The 21,757-nt window shown below is 37.5% G+C and overlaps 1 long non-coding RNA gene across 1 annotated transcript; it reads right to left on the reverse strand.

Annotated features, from left to right (window-relative positions):
• Nucleotides 1-1,017: 1,017 nt before the first annotated feature.
• LOC118647055 lies at nt 1,018-15,164 on the reverse strand. Its single transcript, XR_004964370.1, has 2 exons — nt 13,918-15,164; nt 1,018-13,714 (listed from the first exon to the last, which is right to left on the reverse strand). It is a non-coding gene; the product is annotated as an uncharacterized LOC118647055 (long non-coding RNA).
• Between the last annotated feature and the right edge of the window lie 6,593 nt (nt 15,165-21,757).

Genomic DNA, 21,757 nt, shown 5'->3' on the forward strand with positions numbered 1-21,757 from the left:
TTAATGCAAACATCGAGTAATATTCCATTCATTTAAAAGTCATCGTAGAATTCTACATGATTAGATAAGCGCGAAAAATTTGTGCTCACACACATTCAATAAACAATTACGGATTTTTGATAATTGATCGGATAAATAACAATCAAACTTGTTTAATAGGAAAACATTGAGAGAGAAGTATCTGAAAGCGTTACTGTGTTTTATTGAACGCTGCGGTTTCATTGGACGGATGATGATCCGTCGTGCAATCGTCGCGAAATCAAATATCGAGAGTGCCATTTCTCGCGCATGTCAACGCTCAAAACCGTCGGAGTCGGATTTCATTGACGCGTCCCCGCAATCCCCTAATTTCCCGACTAATTCTCTCATTTGTCCGAAGCCCCGATATGTTATCTCATAATGACGACAGCGAGCTTACCGCTAATGTCGCACCCGATCGACAGCGTAATTTCGGACGCGTCGTAACTTTTTATTGCGCAACATGCAGTGATAAATGATACTTGGAGAATTCTCGTGAAGTACATTACCGGGATAATTTCGGATATTTCGCTGTGAAACGATAGCAGCCGCGCTGAAATCGCGAGGATTATAAAATGTACGCATTCCTTTATCTCGTTTCGATCGCGAAATATTTGCGCAGACGGCAAACGCGAATGACCGAATAAAATTCCAACGGTGGAAAATGATTTTCGCGATATTGCGAAAACATTCATCTCGCTTAGAATTTTTTTCCCGTGATTGAAGAGAAATCAATTCGCGATGGGTGTCCTTCGCGAGGTTTGATTCACGCTCGTTGCTACCGGCCACGTTCGTCAATTACGTTTCTAATTTTGTAAACCGGAAAAAAATACACAGAGATCTTTTATTGTCCCTGCGCACTGTGCGTTGTTTTTTTTATGCGCGCGAACTGTTTTTTCACAACCTATAGTCATAAAGAAATTACTCTGTCGCTAGTCTCCACTATAATATTTTATTCGTACATTTTAAATAATCAGTTTTTTTTTTTTTTTTTTTTTAGAAAATAATAGGAAATGTCATTTTTCAGTCAAAAAAATCTTGGTGCTAATAATAATTTTATATAAATTATTATTTTTTTAACTTGCTATGTTTATATAATTATTATGCAATTATGACTTGATATTTTATAGTAATCCATTTTAGAAAAAAGGGGCAAATATTAAAAGAAGTAACGCGAGGCGTATCATAATAAAACCACTCGGCCAGTTTCTAAAGTCTACGAAGACGGGCTTTACTTCCTGCCGACGTGGTTTTGCGGTGAAAGATGAAACGCCGCGGCGAGTCTACTGTTGCACCACTTTCCTGGCTTCTATGCTGCTGCATCAAGGAGTAAATAACGGAAGGTCCTACGGTCTCGTCACGCTCGTGTCACGCTTAGAATGACGCGATTTTATCACCTCTTTCTCGTGTTTCTTTATATTTTTAACAAGCTGTTATTTCTCCAATATTATTGTATTTTTAAAAATAATTTAAACTCGTCTTGCAAAAACTAATCTGCGATACTCCCTTATTTCTCGGAAACTAAACATTGCACTTACTAATATTGACAGAAACATAATTTGCTTAGATAATTAGAGAATTAAAAATAACAATTTATATATAAAAAACATTTTATGTCGAAGTGAAAGACTTCTAGAAATCCTCACATTAATTTGTACGTGTAAATACTATGTACATGATTTATGTAAAAGGAAATAAAAAGGAAATTACAACATTACTACATTGTCTACTATATCTGATTTAAAACTCATTTTGTCATTTTTTATTATCTTACGAAAATACTTCTTTTTTTTTCTTTTATCTTATGTTTCATTGTCCTATCTTTCCTATCTTTCGTCCTATCTTTCATCTTATGTTTAATGTCCATTTCCGACTTTAACGACTTGAAAGTAGCAGTTGTGGAGACTAATTGCGTCTTCCGTGTCTTTCACGAAAAATTTAACAAATGCACAAAAATTTTCGTATCCGCAAACCCATCTTCCCCTAAATTATAACGCACACAAATTTTACTGATAATGGAATAGGTTTCTCGCGTTACTCGCATCCTCCGCATTATTATACATTAATATTTACGTGACACGGGAGTGCTCACAAGGTATAACGAGAAGCTGGGCTCATCAGCCCAGTCTAGCTCTTACTTAATGCTCGTGTACGCTTCGAAGGTTTTTATAAGAGAGAGAAGGAGAGAGAAAGAAGGAGGGGAGGAGGAGGAGAGCAGAGCCTGTGTATCTGTCCATCATCACTCGCGTGCGAACGCACGTGCACGCGGCTTACACGCGCGGACACGGCTTCGCGGGTTCAAGCAACGACGTGAAAAATTCGCGGACGCTGAAGCAAAAAGCCGGCGGCGAGGTGACAGCATGAATTTTTCTGCCGACCGTGAAAGACCCGCATTCATCAGTCTGATGGCCTCTACTTAATGCCCGCATACAGTGGCTAGGATATCAACCGCGACTTTACATGTATTTCAGAGAAAAGCTGTGCATTTCTTTAACGTAACCCATTCTATTTAACGTATCTGTAGCGGAAAGGAACGGAAGAAAACGCGTGCAAAATTACTGACTTTGACAGATTTGTGTCATCATAGTCAATTAAATGCATGTATAACTTTCGTACATTACGGAATGGATTAAGCCCAGCTAACGCACTCAAAGATGATGCAGTAAAAATTAATAACAAAAAATTGGAGGCTTATTGTAATTATAAGAGATACTCGCCACGTACTTTTCAAAGTACAAAACCCGTGCAAATTAAAAACTTCTTTATTTTGGATTAAAAGTTGGTAAGAAATGTTACTAGTTAGCATTAAACTTGTTAAATAATGCCTCATTTTTCAAGGCTAAATGCAATTTGTCCAATTTGGGACTTGATTTATGTGATACGTGCCAGTAATGTAAGGAAGGAATTAGAATCGACCACAGCCATAAACGTCGCATTCTTGATGTAAACCCAGGCTTAATTAAGTGTAAATGCGAAGCACGAGCAGACCGATCCTCATCAGCCTGATGGGCTTTTACTTAACACACGTGTTGTATTGCGACGACACACAGCGCCCAATGGGACGTGTAGTTACATGTACGAATTACACTACCGTGGAAAGAGAATGGTCTGACAATGTGTATTTCCATATACAAAGTAAATTACCAAAGTTAACGGAGAAAAATGCTCAGCGAGAAAATGGCACAGAAACATCATACAGAATATAATCTGTTTTATAAGTAGAGGAAAGTTTTCCCCGATCTCATACTATTTTGTTTTTAAATGATATTTCGTAAACAAAAATTAAAAGTAACATTTTAGAGACACAATTACAAACTAGAAAATGTCTTCTATTAGATGATATAATTTTTATAGTACAGTATTTTATAATACCGTTTCAAATTTTGCAATAATTAAGTTTTTAACGATATAAAAAAGACGCTACAAATCTGTAAAATAATTTAATATATTCACTATTATTTAAACTATACAGTTTGCGCGAAAGAAAATAGTGCAGTATTTAGTTTTCAAGAAATAAGGGGATATCGCTTTAGAAAATCTACATCGATATTGGCGACTTTTACATTGCATTTATTTTATATAAATAAATTATAGTAAAAAGAAGTAATTAATAATAATTATAATATAAGAGCAATATCTCTTTTCAAAAGTTAACTTAAAAGAGGCAAAGTAGTTATCAAAATTGCATGCATCTATATTTTTAATCGTGAATTACAAGCACAAAAGTAAAACAAATTTAGAAAAAAATTATGACATTATTACTTTAGAAAAATCAGGCGCCTACTTGCTCTATGTATAGAGAATAACATTTTTGTCGGAAGATACGGTGCAAATAAATCGCGATTTAAAACAGTCCTCCAATCGCTCTTCTCGTATCACCGAAAATTCACGGTCCAGCAGTATTGGATTTTGTAGCGGGCAGGCAGCCTGCTGATTTCAGGCTTAATGGACCTCCAGATAAATGGATTCCGTAATAAAAAATGGACAAAAACGGTCGATAAAAATTGTCGATAGTTCTTCTGATTTGTTACATTTTTTTTTAAATATTACATTTTATGACCACAAATATTTCCGCGAAAGATATTGATATACAGAACGACATATATCTCCCGTTAGCGAAATTTGTGAAAAACGATGTCAATACATTGTTATAACTTGTCCGGTATATTTGGTTTAAGTTGGGAATTAAATTTTACGATCGCTAACATTTTTTATCATTCAGCAAAGTCAGTTATAGATTCATAAGCACTTTTGTTCGTAATTTTCATTTAGTTTTTATAAAAATTGATGTCCCTCCCCCTCATCCACCGCCCCCCCCCACGCTATTGCAATTTATTCAATATCTATTGTTCAAATGCGGTGTTACATCCCGTGACTGCCAATATTTTCATCATGCGGCGACAGGTATTGTACAATATCAGGAGTAACTCCTGCCGAAACTTCGATCAATATCCGCACGGAGAATAATATCCTTGATAACCGGGGTCCTGCGATCTGTCAACTACTTGTTAATATTACAGTCTACGGCTGCCAATATTTTCATCACCCGCGGAGGGGGGGGGGGGAAGGGGAGAGCAGGTACATTGTACGGTGTGTTACAGACCGTTTCCATTCGGCGAAACTTCGCGTTCGGTCCAACTATCGCGCGGAAAATAATATCTTTGATAACGAACACTCGTCAATACATTCTACGGGTCCGCTGCGAATACTCTCTCATCGCGGCGCGGGGACGAGCGCACTGCGCGCGTGCGCGTGGGTAATTTCGGTTTTCGAAAGTTTCATTAGCGAAAATCGAACGGGCGCCATAGCATCGCTGATACTTGTCGAGTACTTGGTAAAACGTCGTGTTACACGCTGTGATTGCAAATATTTTGATCACTCGGGAACATTGTACAGAGTCGCGGAGATAATTTCGACCGTTATACAGCCGTTGTACGATCAATATGCTAAACTGTACGACGCGCGGTATTACATATTGTCCCGTGCGTTGGTACACGATATCCATATATACGTGCATACCATGCACCGGCGCGGCGCACCCCGAGGTCCGCGGCAAACAATTGATGAAGCTCAGCCTGAAGCGATATTTCCAATTTCAAATTCGAATATATAAAGATCCGACGATGATAGGTGTCTGATAAAATGAAATAAAATAGAGAATGGAATATATATTTAGAATAAAAATTCGGAATGTTTCGGAATATAAACCGCCGGCGATCTGTCGTTGCGCGGGCTTCAAATCCCCCGGCTGTTTAATTCACGAATTTAAAAAAAAAAAAAAAGAAATCTCAGAACGAAATATCCCCCATTAAAAAAATATTTGCATCGGGGCAAATCTACTTTTAAACGATCGCGCTTTTGCCACGAGATATCTTATTTAATATTTTAGTATTTCGTGACACTGAAACACTTTTGCGATTCTTTGGACGACGAATCCCTCGCGGATCATCAGATTGACTTTAGACTGGGCGGATATCTCTCGTGCGATATCCCTCTCTCTTACCATACGCGAGAATGTTCGTTTATGCGGAATTCCGGCGCGAGCTCCGGCACGAGGCTCCAGCCGAAACGCGCAAGAAATGCCAGTTCGTTAGTAACGATCGCGCGTAAGTTTCGCGCGTGTGAGTGAACGAACGTACGATACGGATCATATTCCGGTCTGCGGGAGCGGGAAGGGGGTGAGGTGCGAAGGGACGGGGCGGCGCGCATACGTGGCCCTGTGTGCATACGCCGGCACGTCGAGGAGGGGGTAGGAGGGGAGGGGGAGTGCACGTCCCGGCGGGAACTTGATCGCAAGTGCTAATGCTCCTTAGTGATCAGACCCTTAGGTGCTCGAGATTCCAAACGCGTCTCCTAATAGTCCCTTATCGGCACCTACCCTATCGTAGGTGGAGGAGAAGTGCCACGACGCCATCGTCTTCACGTTATATCCGCGATATCCGTCATGGTCGGTGTCATCGCGATGCCGCAATAATCGCGCGATCTTCTCTTCTTTTTCATTTTCAAGAAGGAAACGTCGATACGACCGCGATAAGTAATAACGACAATGATAAAATCATGTTCCTCGCGACGCGAATAATCCGCTGTTGGTTGTAATTCACTGCTAATATCGTATTCACCGTGGATTTGCGTCGGCGCCGCATTGTTTGGAAAAACAATATGTGATAATCGATCGCAGGGATAACGCAATACGATCGATCCGCCGGAACCAATCGTAGCCCGTTCGGGCTCGCGAACTTTTCCGTTAATACACAGCGCGGCTAGAAAGTCCTGGATTTTACGAGGCGTACGCTCACCTAATAACATCGGCCGCGCTATTTAGGCTAGAATTCTATGATCCCGTGATTTGATCGATCGTAAATATCCGGGGCCGGTCTGCAGTCCGCCAGCTGCAAATTTGCCCGTTATGGTCGCTCTCCCGTTAATTGGCATGCACGTCGAATCGCGCGGTGGAGCGCGCCGCGCCGCTTCCGCCGTTGCGAAATTCATTTCGAGGCGAACGGTAAATGCCGCATTCCGAAAGATGCGCGGAATCGAAGCTGCGGTCGGCGCGAATCTCTCTCTCCTTTGCCGCGAAAAATTTCAAAGTGGAGCCAGCGAGAGCGTAGCGCGATCCCTCGCGTGATTTATGCACCTCTCGAAGCACATACGCGCTTAATTTGTCTTGCTTCTTTTTAGTTTAGCTTTAATTCCATCCAAACGTATCCGTTCGGTACTAACGCGATTTTTTTTAATTACTGTCGATAATTTTATTTTAATTGATTTTCATTTCTCACAATGACATTGCGTATTGCGTGTCTAATAATAACGGGCGGTGATAATAAGGTGTCGTTGAAAAACAAAATAATCGACGGAATTAAAAGGAGCGAGAGAGGAGCCTGCCGAGTCGCGAAAGGAGATAATACGCGCTGGTGCCGGGACGTTGAGCTCTCACCCAATATAAAGCGAACATCCGCGGGAGAAGACCCATTTCCATAAACTGCCCTCTCCTCCCTTCCCCGGCCATGACAATAAATCAGATTACGCGAACATTTCGCACGCCGTACACCACCGTGAAATCCGCGCCACGGACTCGCGAGAAAGCAAATGATTGTCGGTGGCAACAACAACAACAAAAAAAAAAGAGAGAAGGAGCCACGAGAAGTGGGAGGAAAAATCGCGAGAGTTATATTTCGGTGGCACGAGCTGTCGTTGTTGGAACGACTAAAACAATTTCTACCGCGTATCAACGCGCAGACGATCGTTCCCACGTAATTCCAATATGTTACAACAAGAATAATAATCATTATCATATGTATAATGCATACCGAACGTGTTATTCAATAGTGTAGCAGTAAATAGAAGAACAATGCTCGATAAATTTACATGAAATGTGTGCAAATCATGATATGCATTTTTAATGTACCCTTTCAGCTCAGATAAATAATTGTTTGAAAATATCTCCTTTATTCGTTTGAATTAAAATAATAATTGCAATCCTATATATAAGTAATATTATAGATAACGATTGCAATGTTATTTCCTTCAATACCATTCAATTAGAGCTATTACTTTCGACAACTTGGAATATTCAAATATATTGTGGAAGGAAATATAATGCGGAGGGAAATGTCCAATCAGATGATTCGTAACATGAAATGTTTTACTATCAGCGTTCGCGTTAGCGCCGGCAGATTTCGAAAAGTTCGTGGACGGGAATTTTTTTTTTCGACAGGGGCAGTTGAGGGATAGTCATACTAACTGAGTCAGCCTGGACAGCGTATAGGAAGTATTCGAGTGCGCCCAGTTTTATAAACTGTTCCGCCGTCCGTGAACGATAAATCAGATTACGGGGACGTTTTGCACGCCGTATATACGAGCCCGTGAAACGACGCTGCATCCGCGAGCGGGGCTGTGACAGCGAGCGATCGTATCGCGCGGAGCAAAACGAAAAACGAGCGAAGAGCGAATCGTCGAAAATCGAGGGAGCGGCGCGCAATTAATCAACCTCGTTTCCAGCAGTTATTATCGCCATTATTGTGCAAATTATGCAGAATACTTTCCATAATTTCCGAGTTATTTACAATTGGTTACACGGCCGCGCGAATCAACTGTGCGAGCTCGCCGCCGCCGCGCCGTTCCGCATTCATATTCATATTTTAATCACCAGCGCTACTATCGCAATACTATCGGAGCAATCTAGCGGCAAAAGCTCCGGGAATGTAATATACTGTCAATCGCTTTTCAAGTGTATCGAGCAAGCGTTAATCGAGCTTATAAGAATTCGCTTCATTTTCCCGGCTTCGAGAACAAAGGGAAAATTCAGCTCGCCTGGAATCGATCGTCGATTCGTCGATCCCACGCTTGGATTTATTGCGCGCATTTTCCCGATGGAACGCGGTGCAGGCGGGGAAGTCGAAAGTGACGACGGGATGTATTATCTAACCGGAGTGTTTGCGCGCGAGTACAGTTTCATAAACTGCATGGCCAGTCCGCAGTCATAAATCAGACGGCCCGAATGCAGCGAAATATGCTGCCGGCGGTAAACCCACTCGCGAAACGCACAGACACAACGCATCGCGAGAACAGATGATAATAACTGCTGGAGAGAAACGAAGTAAAAGAAATGGTACAGCGTTGCCGGAGGCAACAATACGGTGCGGTGCTAGATAATAGCCTGACAAGTAGAATAAGGTCACCAATACCACTGTTGTTTTTGAGAAAAATTAAAATTAAAACTTTAGAAATACATAAGTATAAAGTGCCTAAGTAGATCGTGTTTTTAGCGGCATTAATTAAAGTGTAGCTTTCTGAAAAATAAGGAAATGTCGCTTTGGAAGACCTATGCAGGCGACTCTTCTCTACAAACGTTGTAAATCAACAATATTAATATTTCAAGAAAACAACAATGTTAAATATTTTTTAAATTGCATCAAACGTTCTGTACGCAAAGCAGCGTTATAATGATTAATTAGGTGCAGCGTGACATGAGAATAAATTTCGACTAATTCCATCATTGGATAATTAAACGCAATAATTAATAATAATCAGCGATTATACGCAATAACCGCATAAATTAAATATGCTTACTGTTCCAAATTCATATGACACAACTCGTCTATTTGAATTAACAAGTAATTGCCCCCCGTTGGAATTTTGACGCGCGTATTCGTGCGTTCCACACGCGCGACGTCTATTCGTCCGTGAAGCGAAGTTTAAGGTAACTACTGTATCGAAATCCTGTGTGTAAATGACGTTTCGCGCGATGCAATTTGCGGGATGAAATGACTGAGCTATACGCAAGGCACATTGCGAAATACCACACGGCGAACTCGCTGCACCGAGCAACGAAATCAAAGGCGTTCTCCGCGCGCGTCTCATATTCAGGCAATAACAATAAATCAGATTATTGGCGAGACTTTGCACGTCGGACCCATTTGACTGCGTCCTTTATGAAAGGCGCTCTAAACGCAGCGCGTTAAGTTATTGCGCGTCTTATTTCGCGGTTAATGAATATAAACTTGCACGAGCACGATCGCCGAGGGACCATAAATCTTCGGTTACGATATGTAAATCTATCAAACATAAGTACAAAAAATATGTTTCGTGCGAGACGGAGGGGCCTGCGCCTAAGAAAATCGCGTTATCCTTCTTTTTTAATTGCGTCGGGCATTAGATTAGAGGGGGACATTGCGCTTTTCTTTCATTCTCGCGAAACAAAGAGGACAAAATGCGATAAATTTTCGCGAGAGCGCGTATAATCGCGCGCATTACGCGCAGATATAAAACGTTTTACGATAATAAAAGGTTGATTAAACTGGCGAACCGGTAGGCAACGAGCGCGATAATAGCAGTGATAATTGCGCGTAACATTAATGCGATCTGCAAATGATAAATGCAAGTTTCAGCGGTGATAGAGGAACGTTATGTCAGGCAAGTGTTCACGAGAATGCAATTTCGCGACTGTCCGACCGGTCACTGTGATAAATTAGATCGCTCGCGCGCGCGCACATAGTGTAGCTTCGGCGAAAAACGTGATGTAACTGCCAAGGAAGTAATGCATAAAAGCCGCGTAATTAGAACTAATTTTGTGCAGTACGTCGAGCAAAGGTAAACACTATCGAGCTCTGTGTGCACCCGCGCAGCACATGATAACGTCCAAACAGACGTTGGAATACGGAATATTAACTCTGCGCGGCGTTACAACAATAGTTCCGTAATCATAGCGGCTAACTGCATTTAGGTGAACTTTGCGCGCATAGTAACTCGCAGAAGGCGAACATTTCCATTGGTCGAGTCTCATTCGGACTGACCAGTTGCGTTTGCGACAATAATTCAAATTTCGCAAAGGCTGACAGCGGCATGTTCAGAGTTTAACTGCATAATTTCTCGATGAACAAAGTAGTTTTGGTTTATATAATAATGGGGTAATTTTCGCAATTCCATTGTTAACTTAGGCAACAGAGAGAGATCCTTCCTCCTATATTAATATTTAGTTATTGTCATAAAATGTTTAATGGTTTAAATACATCTGCATAATATATAGTACACGTAATCATAATATTTTAACAGTATTTTGATATTTGGGAGATTACAGTTGGACTACAAAAAAGTTCATAAAAATAATTATAAAAATTGAAGTCACGACGGTTTTCAGAGTCATAAACTACTCTGTTAGAAAATTTTTCTTGATACATTATTTGCATAGAAATGAAAATTGCACAGAATTGTATATATAAAATTTATGGACAAGATATTTATATAGAAGAAAAAATATTGTTAATAAAGAATTTTTCAAAAAAATTATAAACTATATGCTGTAGAAATAAGATATTATACCGATCGTTGCCATGATTTAATGCTTTATAAAATATATTCACGTCAAATGCTCATGCATATTATTTGCATAGATATATTTCAAGATATATTATAAGTAAAATATTATATAGGAAGAAAGAATTATTAATAAAAAATTTCACAAAGAAGTTAATAAATGATAGTACGCTGCAGAAACGAGATATTGTATTGATTAATTGCCACAAGATGTTTTAATAAAATAAATTCACGGCAAATCATACATTTTTTAAGTTAATTTTAATACAGAATAATAACGCATATTAAATGTAATATTTGCTAAAAAAATGAAATCTGATATTTAGCTCATTTGAGAAAGTAGTTATGTAAATTAGTTTCATATAACTTTATGTATTATCTTAGAGTCCCGAGAGAAATATATAGTTTTAAGAAATTAAGAACGTCTGCAAATATTTTTTAAGTAAATTAAAAAAATAAAATAATTACTGATTAATTTTGGTCTTGCGTACACTTTATTACAAGATAACGGAATAGATCTTTGACATTTCCGATGTTAATTGTTTTATTACATTCTTAATTATGCCGCCAGAAAAATGTAACCTTATTTTTATATTTGTACTAAGACTCTAAATAATAGTTTTCTAAAACAATTTCAATTTTAATTTTAATTAATTTTATGTCTTGATTAGTGTCAATTTTAGTTTCAGTTTTAGATGTGAGTTAAAATATCCAGTAAAAATGGATCAAGAGTGTCTTCTATCATCTCTACTGATTTTAATAGGCAGCTCTCTGTTTTTTCTTTGATGGTTTTTTATTTTTTTTACTTTTTGTATTAATTTTTATTTTAATAAAAATTAATACAATTTATTTTAAGAGGATACAATTTATTGTGTAATGCAAAAATATAAAATATCGTGTACGATTAAATTACATGCATTCATGTATTTTTGTAACATTTTATTAACGCAAATATATTAAAAAAAGAAAAACGTACTTCCAATAACATAAAATACGCAGTTTTATATCAAACATATAATTGTTATTAATTGTTAATTGTTTGATATATTAATGGGATATTATGTGACATTAATTATCAATGTACTTTTAGTAACAGAACTTATTAAGTTTTTTAACGCAAACAATGGGATTAATTAAATAAATTTATGTCTTTCAATCATAAAGGAAAATATTAAGTTTAAATATATTTTGTAATACTTTCGAAGTAAATATTGAATACGAAAGTAAGCTTCAATATAAATCAATGATCAAATATGATAGAAGATAAATCATGGTTTAAAAATTTGTATTGCAAATGTGATGAATAAATTGATCGATACTCTCGATGTCCGATTGCAATGCGAGTAATCTCTGTAATGTACTTCTGCAGTGCAATAGGAATTTTCCATAATTATTGCTCCATGTATTGAGCGCTTTCCGTAATCGCGTTTCTACACGACTTCAATATTATATTGACTGAATCAAATAATTGATCAGAGTTCAATATTTTTTACTTTATAAAATAAAAATGCCTTGTATGAATTTTAACAATCGGTAAAAAATAACAGCGCAATGAAAATAATTAGCTTAATAATGTGATCAATTCGCGAGGTTGCTCTATTGAACAGCCTACTCATACTTTGTCAACCTAAAGAAAAAGTATTCTTAAGGTGGAGAGCGAATTGAATGTGCCCTGCTTCTGACGGGCCTCATAAGATTAAATTGCGGAGAAAAGTTAAGCAGCCAGTTGAACATTAAGGACTCCATTGCAGGAAGGAACGAATCCTGCAAGTTTCCCAGGTTGTTCCTAATAGTGGTCATTTTAGTAGATTAATGACAGTCACGGTTTTTCAAACCATTATAATGCAAACATTATACAATTTTTCTGTATTATTGTTATTTATTGTACTGGAATCAATATATTCACGCGAAAAAATTCTTCCGTTATTAACAACTATGTATTTCTATTATTGCAAAAATAAATATCAAAATATGAATAGAATAATTTTTTGCGAAAAGCGACTACAAAAGAATGTATTTAATAATACGTTAATATTTAATAAATCCTTATCAATTTTTACCAATTATTGTTTCTGAGGATTATAATTTAATAAAACTCGAGTTTAATTTTAGCTCTGCACCGAGGTCCTCAATTTTCCATGTACATTTTCCACATTAAAATAACAAAAAAAAAGATATTCCATAGTAAAGATCATGAGTTCTCGTCGGAATACAAATGTATTTCTTAACATTTATCCGACAAAAAGTAGCTAAGGGAACAATCGCATTTGAGAAAGTGAAGAAAAGTGTTTGCAATTTTTTCTAATATTATTAATTATTTATCGCGGAATGTAAATTAGAAATTTTTTCAATAAAATATATTTATGACAAATTCGCGAAATATGTTCAATATCAAACAAATACAAATTGGAAACGAGATAAAATATTTCGTTTTGCGGATTCTGCTTTTGTAATAACCATCGATAATTCCAAATCTCGCATATTTCGTAATAATTTTCACTCGTAATTTTGTAATATTAAAAACATTAAATTTCGAGCGAACATTAAACTTCACGAGTGAAAAGCTAATAAATACTTGATTATCAATTTAGTGCTTATTAATAAAAATTAGCTATCATACATATAATAAACTCAGGGATTTTGTTTATAAGAATAAGTAGAAGTTTGCTTCTATAAATATATATTATAAAATCTATATGTATAATTATAAAGGAATTATCAACAATTAATAGAATATCTTTAATTCTTTAATTCTTTTTCGATCTACTTCACACATTATTATTATTATTCATTTATGTGATTAATAATTTAAATAAATCCACTGCTGTAAAATTAAAATAAATATAATTTAATACTCACCAGTACGATATGCACAAGATGTAATCTGTAAAATACAAAAATATATATATCAAAATGTAAAATAATTTAACATCTTTATCTACTTTTTCTATATTTTCATTAAAAAATAATTAAATCTTTGCTTTATACATAGGCAGTAAAAGAAAACGTAAATTCCAGAGATCTTTATAAACTTTTACAAGATTTGTTAATGATTCTATCTATTAATAAAGAGTAAATTAACATTACCTTATGGCTTCGCCTGATGTCTGCTTTTCTTCCTCTTCTTCCTCCTCCTCCTCCTCCTTCCTCTCATCTCGGATCTTTGTCGCACACATATTACACGCACTCGCAAAAGCAAAGTTAATTACGATATCGCGGCACTTCGCAATACTCCCGACAATAATCACACGTTATTTGTGACAGAAGAATAACGCGAAGAAAAGTACGATTGTCACACGACCACACTCGTATTTACGAGGAGTGAAAGTGAAAGAGAGAGGAAGAGAGAGAGAGAGAGAGAGAGAGAGAGAGAGAGAGAGAGAGAGAGAGAGAGAGAGAGAGAGAGAGAGAGAGAGTGAGAGAGAGAGATCAGTCACGAGAATTGATTACTCGCGCATGCTGCTAATTACGTATGTAACTGTAGAGAATGTACGCGTCAGATATTTCGTTATTACTTGTTGCAATCTGACTTGAGGGAGTAATGCCGAAATACCACGGTCCACGTCGCCAACCATTGGTCCGAATGTCGTAGTACGAGTAAATGGCAGTAACCTTGCTTAGACGTCGTGCGCTGCATAAACAAACACCAAGACCGCGGGCAACGATACCGTTTTCCCTCGTAATGTCTCTAACACGTGACGAGGTGGATGTGCCGAGTGATTTCGTTTCCCCGCGGCAAACGCCGGCTTCCAATACGCGTCGCCACGATTTCATTAAATGAGCACGGAGCGCGAAACGATCGCCCACCTTGACGCACACCACGAATTGTTCGCCGTGAAGTTGGTCACTCTCGCGAGTCGTGTGCGCGGAAAACGTGACCGATGGCTTCCCCCCTTGAATTTGCGCGCGAACCAAAAAATCACTTGCCAGCGCTACAGAACGAATATAAAGACACTTTGAGTATACAATATCAGTTAAAAGTTGTCGAAATTTTAAACTATAAATTTAGATTTGCTTTCCTAATCGATGACAAAGAAGTTTTGATCGTAAATGTTTAATTCTGCCCCTGAAAAAACTACAAAGAACAAAACAACGAATAATTTGGCTTGTGTGCGAAATTTATCACATTTTTACTGCAGTTTTATTGTAGGTAACTTTTAAATGAGTAAGTGGATTTTAATGAACTTTTGCACGAGAATTTTGTTTGACTTTTATTGAGATGTGCAAAAAATTCAATTTAATTTGTAATGCTACTTTTTACACTTATTTGAATAGCAAAATTTACGTTGTCTAATCGCGAATTGACATTTATGTAAATTAATTATTTTTTAATAACAAATTGTTACATGTTTCGAGAGAAAAATGCAATTACATGATTTTAATAAATCGGAAAGATTTAATTTACTTTTTAAAAATATGGCAATTTTTTAAATTTATTACAGTCGCGCAATTTAATTTAATTTAATTTTTAAATATATTATTATGTGACATGTTGCACAATTATCGTAGAACATTTTGCACATATACTCTCTTACTGTTGCATTAGTATTAAATGAGTATTTATAGTCAAATCAATAACTCTTGAACCGTATTTCCGTATGATTACCTAAGCGTGCAGCGGACTGTCTCCGAGGGTGTCTTAAAATATCGCGTTTGCCCAGCCTTTTTACATACAATTGACATTTATTACCGGTTATCATAAATAACAGCGGGATCTGATGGCGGCGCGGTAGCGCGAGAGAAAAAGAGAAAGCTGCCCCTTACCATTACGTTTATTACCGCAATTATCGTTATCTGCTCATTACTGCAGGAAGCGACCGAAGGGGGTGGATTATAAAACAGCGATCGCACATGCACGTAGTTCCATAAAGTACCGGCCGTCATGGCGATAAATCAGAATTTATATCGGGCACGAATACCTCACACACCTCCTGTTGAATGTTAAAATGCGAATGAGTATTACTTTTCCTGATAAAAAAAAGACACAAGATATTATGTGAAGAAATCAGCTCTTCAGTCATTTAAATTTATTTTATTATTTGTGCATTATTTTTATATGTATTCAAGTAATCGATAAAGTCTCTTTCGATTAATTTAACTGCATAATTTTGTGTAATATATTTCTACCTATGTCTGATATTTCTATCTATATTATAGAAATTATTAGAAATGACAATTATACATTTATTATATTGTTGGCGTATTACTTATTAATGCGTGCAGTTTGTAAACTCTCATTCGGTATTCGATGATAAAGTCAGACAATGTGCACTGCTGTATACCTGTCAATCCTTTAATTGCGACAAATAGGAGCTAACAAGCTTTGTAGTTGTACATGCTGTGTATGCAAAACAATGGCAATTGCAATAGAACAAACGTGCTGAGCCACGGTTATTGTTCATCGTTTGATTAGTCTTCGACATATACTGGAGGAGAAATTGATGACCGTATTCTCCGCGGTCTCTGACTTTGTGTCAATAATTACCGTCATATATATATTTACTTTCTACAATTAATAAAGATACTGGGAAAATTTTTATGGCTTTATTTGGGTATTTATTAATCTCGTACATTGAAGCCCGTTGTTTGCGGCGCAAGTTATATTATCAAGATTGTGAGAACAGTCGCACGTGGTGATCAAGAGCTAATTCCAACTTAATACCCTAGGAACGATGCGACATTGACGACGAATTAAATGGAATTAGCGAGTAAATTACATATCGATTACGTCCTCAACCCTTTATAATATAATATGTATGATTTACAACAAATAAAGCATATGTGTTTAAAATTTAATGTGAGTGTGATAGATGTAATTACCTCATTTAAAACTTTTAAAGATATTTATATAAAGCTAGACAAAAAATATTTTATTAATAAAGACATGAATAGATGCGACGTATAAGATGTTAATTTTTTTAAATAAATTAAGTATTAGACTGCTAAGTATATAATACAAGTATAAAAAGAAATGTATTTTTTTGGTTGAAGCGAATCTTGATGTTTAATTATATCTCTCTGTATCAATTGTTATAATAAATACGTTATTGGAAACGCGATCATAAACTGAAGCTAGATATAATCTCAAATTTAGCATTTTAACAACTTTTAATTGCTTCTAATTTATGCGTTTACAGAATAAAATAGAATAATAAATAGAATAATACATATGCATATTATGGTCGAGGAAACAGCCCGAACCATTTCGACACCAACTGTACGGACACGGTTCGCAGCAGAACGAGGAGAACGGAATGGCGCAGGTCGAACGCGACAAACGAAGGAGAGAGCGGAGTCGGGTACAAGAAGGGAGTAGACTCCAATTACGACGTTTAGGGGTGGCAGGCACGAAGGGGCATCCGTGAAGCCAACCCCAGGGCCCCGAGGCTGTTCCCGATTTTCAGATAGAAAGGGAGCGACAGTCGGGCAGGCAGCAGCCGCCTTCCTCGATCTCGCAGCCGAGCTCGAGCTCGTTAGATTTTCCCTGTTCCCTTATATCTACGTTATCCGCGCGTATCAGCACGATCCGCTCCTTTTTTCGCGGCTGGCACTGTCTGCGCCGTTTTGCATCTCGCTAATGTAACGTGAATCTCGCTACCGCCGGTCGTGTCTTCGGGAAGACACGTACCTTCATTTTTATCTGCCTCCGAGTCATGTTCGGTCCCCGATATCCGCTCGTGCGCGCATACGTTGCTCGATTTTTTTATTCGCTTTCGAAATCAATAAATACGAACTGAGAAATGAGAGACCGTAGTGATTTTAATTACCGAAAATTCACCGCGATGTTTCTGCACTGCAAAATAATCGACTGTTCAGCAAAATGTGATTATCGCGCGTGCAGCGTACGTAAAAATTACTAGAGCTCGATTTTTCAAGAGCGGCTATAATAATAGATTATTTTTTGTAAAAAAAAAAATCTTTAATGTTACCAGCAAATTGTAAAAAGTAATAAATTCTTTTATCATTCTGAAACACGAAACCCGAGTGATTTCTACAATTTTCAACACACGCGATGTTTCACCTCGTGTGCTTATATTTTCAGTTTCCAGTTGTTTGAACGAGTAAAGAGAAGAATCGGAGGATGGCGAACGGTAGATTTTCCCATGGTTGGTTTGGCAAAAATCGATGGGACCTGGCAATAGCAGATATCATTTCATGCTTCATCCACTATTCGGTGTTTTGCATGTAAAACGAAGAGCGCGGAAGCGCGCCGTTTATATATATATATATATATGTATATATACGAACGCTCGATCTTTGCCATTATTTTGCATATGGACTGCGTTATCGATACTTGTCGGTCCTCTCGATATTACGCTGTGTCTACCTGGCGCAGCAGCGACGGCACCCGCTGCGTCGTAGGTACCTATACCCTCTCGTCTCGTCTCGCACGAGTGCCAGAACGATAAAGACGAGATGATCGACACGAACGGGGATCACGTTACACGATCTCAATGGCGGTGCGTCGTCAACTGCGAGATGAGGATCGTTGCACGACGATGGTCCAAGAACAAGAGAGCTCCTCCCAGAGTACCATCTCGAAGGATCTCGATCCCCGGGCCAAATTGTGCTACTCGTTTAAATTTGCATTATCCGAACGTCGGCACGGCTCTGCCAACCGCCCTTCGCCGTTTCATCGCGCGCGGCGATCGATACGCGTGATTAAGATAAAGAGATTCGCAAGCCTACGGGGTGCACTGAGTACACGTCCGAGGTAATCAGCTTTTGCGCGAAAGACGGAAAGTCGATCGGCGACAGTTCGACGCATTTATCATAATATTCAGATTCGAGTCGGAACGAGACCTTAAACTTACTTCTAGTTAAAATTGAGAATGAAATATCGCCAATCGATATGCATTCGTTCATTCTCGTTTTTCATATAGAAAATTACTCCTCCACAATTTGTACAACTGTCATACGCATGCATCCTTTTAAGATAAAGAAAACACGGTACTTTTTATGACAGATTCAGATTACACGTAAAATAAACTTCTGTCTAGAGCTTTTTTCTCAAACTACCTTAACTTTTTATTTAACTTTATTTTTCTTGAGATTGTTCATAAGATCGTAAGATTAATAATTAATTGCCCAAAAAGAATGTTTGAGACAAAAGTTTATCTGTTTGCGCGTGTAATCCGAATCTGCAATAAAACGAACATGTTATGTTTGAAAAATTCAACATCCGAATAATGGATAGTCCATTTCTGGTCGGAACCGGAAAATACCATCATTCTGTAGAGTGTATCAATTTACTTACCAAAATTTTTTGGCTTCCGATAAAAATCACTTCTCTTTATTTCAAAAGGAAGTGTACGAATAATCTGTACAATATATACGTATGCATTTCATATATCATATTAAATTAATATATAAATACAAAAAAAAAACACACCTATCGTGATATTTAATTTAGTTTTTATTTCACGAGCCTTTTGTTCAAAATTAATTTACACACGTCCGTTGCAGCATACATGTTTTGACATGTCGCTCCGTTCATTAGGCAACACCAAAAAAGCATAATTATTTCTCGTTGATTAGCTCTTTCTAACTGCTTTTAACGTCGCTGTCGTGTCACGCGACGTGCACAGCAAATCCGTAAATAATAATCGAATTGCCGCTGCTGTTTTTGACGGATTAACGAACGCAGTCGTAAACTTTCATCGAATTACCACTGTCTTCGGGTTTATCCCTCGTCTCGGCGCATAATCCCCCCCCTCCCGCGAGAAATAAAATTATTACGTTCCCGTGACTTTTATTCCCGCTTCTCTTCTCCTCCTTTTTCTGCGTCTGCGAGCCGCATTCCCGATCTCGAACGAGCGTCGTTATTATTCGCGTGTCACAAGCCCGCGGACTTTTTACTTCTCTTTCGCGAGGCTCAGCGATGTATCCTACTTACTCGAACTTGCGTCGTTCCTTGCTTGCAACGGAAAGCATCTTATTGTTCCGTTTCGACGCCGTATACTTCTTTTTTTTCTGTATACCCAATTCAATAAGAACAACGCCGATGCAGCTGAAATTGCATTACGCTTGGGGATGAAAAACGACGAGAGACGTGAAGGGTAGGAAAAGGATACAGCGAGGTGAACTACGAAAAACACGATTCTCGATAAATCTTCCTTTTGCGTTCTCAGAAATATCACGTTTTCGCGACAGAATTGTGCTTTTTAATAAAGAGTTACTAAAAATGATCTATCGAGGACACAATATTATTTTTAAATAATGACATTATAAAATTAAATTGGAAATAAAAAATGTATAAAATTTATCAATCCGCTTTCTTCGTTACTCTACTTTATATTTATGATCTTTTAAAAATATTCATTAGCATATTATTTTCTTGGCTTTCTCTATCGTATTTCTCTGATTTTTAAATCGTAGAAATAAAAAGAAACGAGATCGAATCTGTCCCGCAGATGCTCATTAATTATGCGCAATTACTGAATACAAAAAGGGAAAAAAATGAAAAACAAAACTTATTTAATTGCTCTGATATTCAATTTTCTTATTATATCGCATTCACGTCCGTCCAATATAATTTACTTTGACTTTTCATAGTTTACATTATTATTTCACTTTTTAAAAATAATATAAATAAAATTTATATGTAAAAATTAGGATTTAAGGAGCGAAAATTAAGATTTTTGTTTGTCAAATTTTTTTAGCACATGGATATTTTAAATTTTATTCTCAACGCGAATAATCTATTGAAACCACGTATCATCTATCAAAATTTATCGCGTGTCTTATTAAATCGGTAGAACCCTCTGTTGCATAAATTTGGTTAAGTTAAGACCAAGATCGCTTTGATACAACCACAAAGAGGGCATGATGTTCGTCGCTGCATGAGGCCTTTGTAACTTTTGCACGAATGATTCCCGCAAATATAACAGCCGCATCGTGAACTATTAATGAAATGTATTTATGCGGGGAAGTATAACGACCGTTTCGTGCAATAGCGAATGCACGTTGACATTGCTGTTTGCTCGTTAATTAGTTAAATGCACGTGCATACCCGAACTTTCGCGGGCGATCGCGCATTTGTGAGTCACGCATTATGATCCGAATGTGAAAATGTGTATAAGCAAATTACGATGACAGTTTATTAACGCCACCGCAATTAACAAATCGCGCGAGCGACAGCCTGGAGAGGTGCAAAATTTCTCACTCGGCTTTTCACGAATAAAAGAAAACGAACGAAACAAATAGAAAATCTTGCCTCTGTGTAATACACGATAATATTATAATAATTCTTCTCTTTAATTTCTTTTCCCTTTATATATAAAAATGTAGGTGAAATGCGTGCGGTACCTTCATAATTCTTCTGCGTGTCGCCATATTTCGCGCTCTAACTTGTAGAAATATTTCTGAGAAACGGCACATTTTCTCATACCGAAACTCTCCTCGTGCCAGAAGGCCATGTAACTTTTTGCCGTTTCTCCTTGGCGTTATTCGCCATTTCCCTCGACACTTCCCTTCCGCGTCCGTGTCGAGGACTCCTCGTTTCTATCGCATGGGAAACGTAATAGCGATTATTTTATGAGACCTCGTTAGCGCACTCTCCGCGCAATCTTCTCGCGAATGAAATTATGGATAATTGTGTCAACTAATACTACGTTATTAATAGCAAAATCTATTTACTGCATTTCATGCTTTTCCTTTTAGATTTATAATGGTAATAAATGTTTCAAAAATGTGAGCCAAAGCTGGGAAAGTCTATTAGTAATAATGTCGAGAAAAAAGTGAGATAATATTCGCTGCTTAGCTTAATAAGAGCTTAATGATATACTGTTAATTAAAATCTTGTTATGCAACGCTGCCTTTGTCTGCACGACCGGCACGCTTCACAAGAGAATCGTATTAGAATTTATTTTAATTGGAATAACCGGATTATAACAAGCATCAGGAAAGTTGATACCCCTCTTAGGAT

The sequence above is a fragment of the Monomorium pharaonis genome, chromosome 8 (genome assembly GCF_013373865.1).
Source record: "Monomorium pharaonis isolate MP-MQ-018 chromosome 8, ASM1337386v2, whole genome shotgun sequence".
NCBI lineage: Eukaryota > Metazoa > Arthropoda > Insecta > Hymenoptera > Formicidae > Monomorium > Monomorium pharaonis.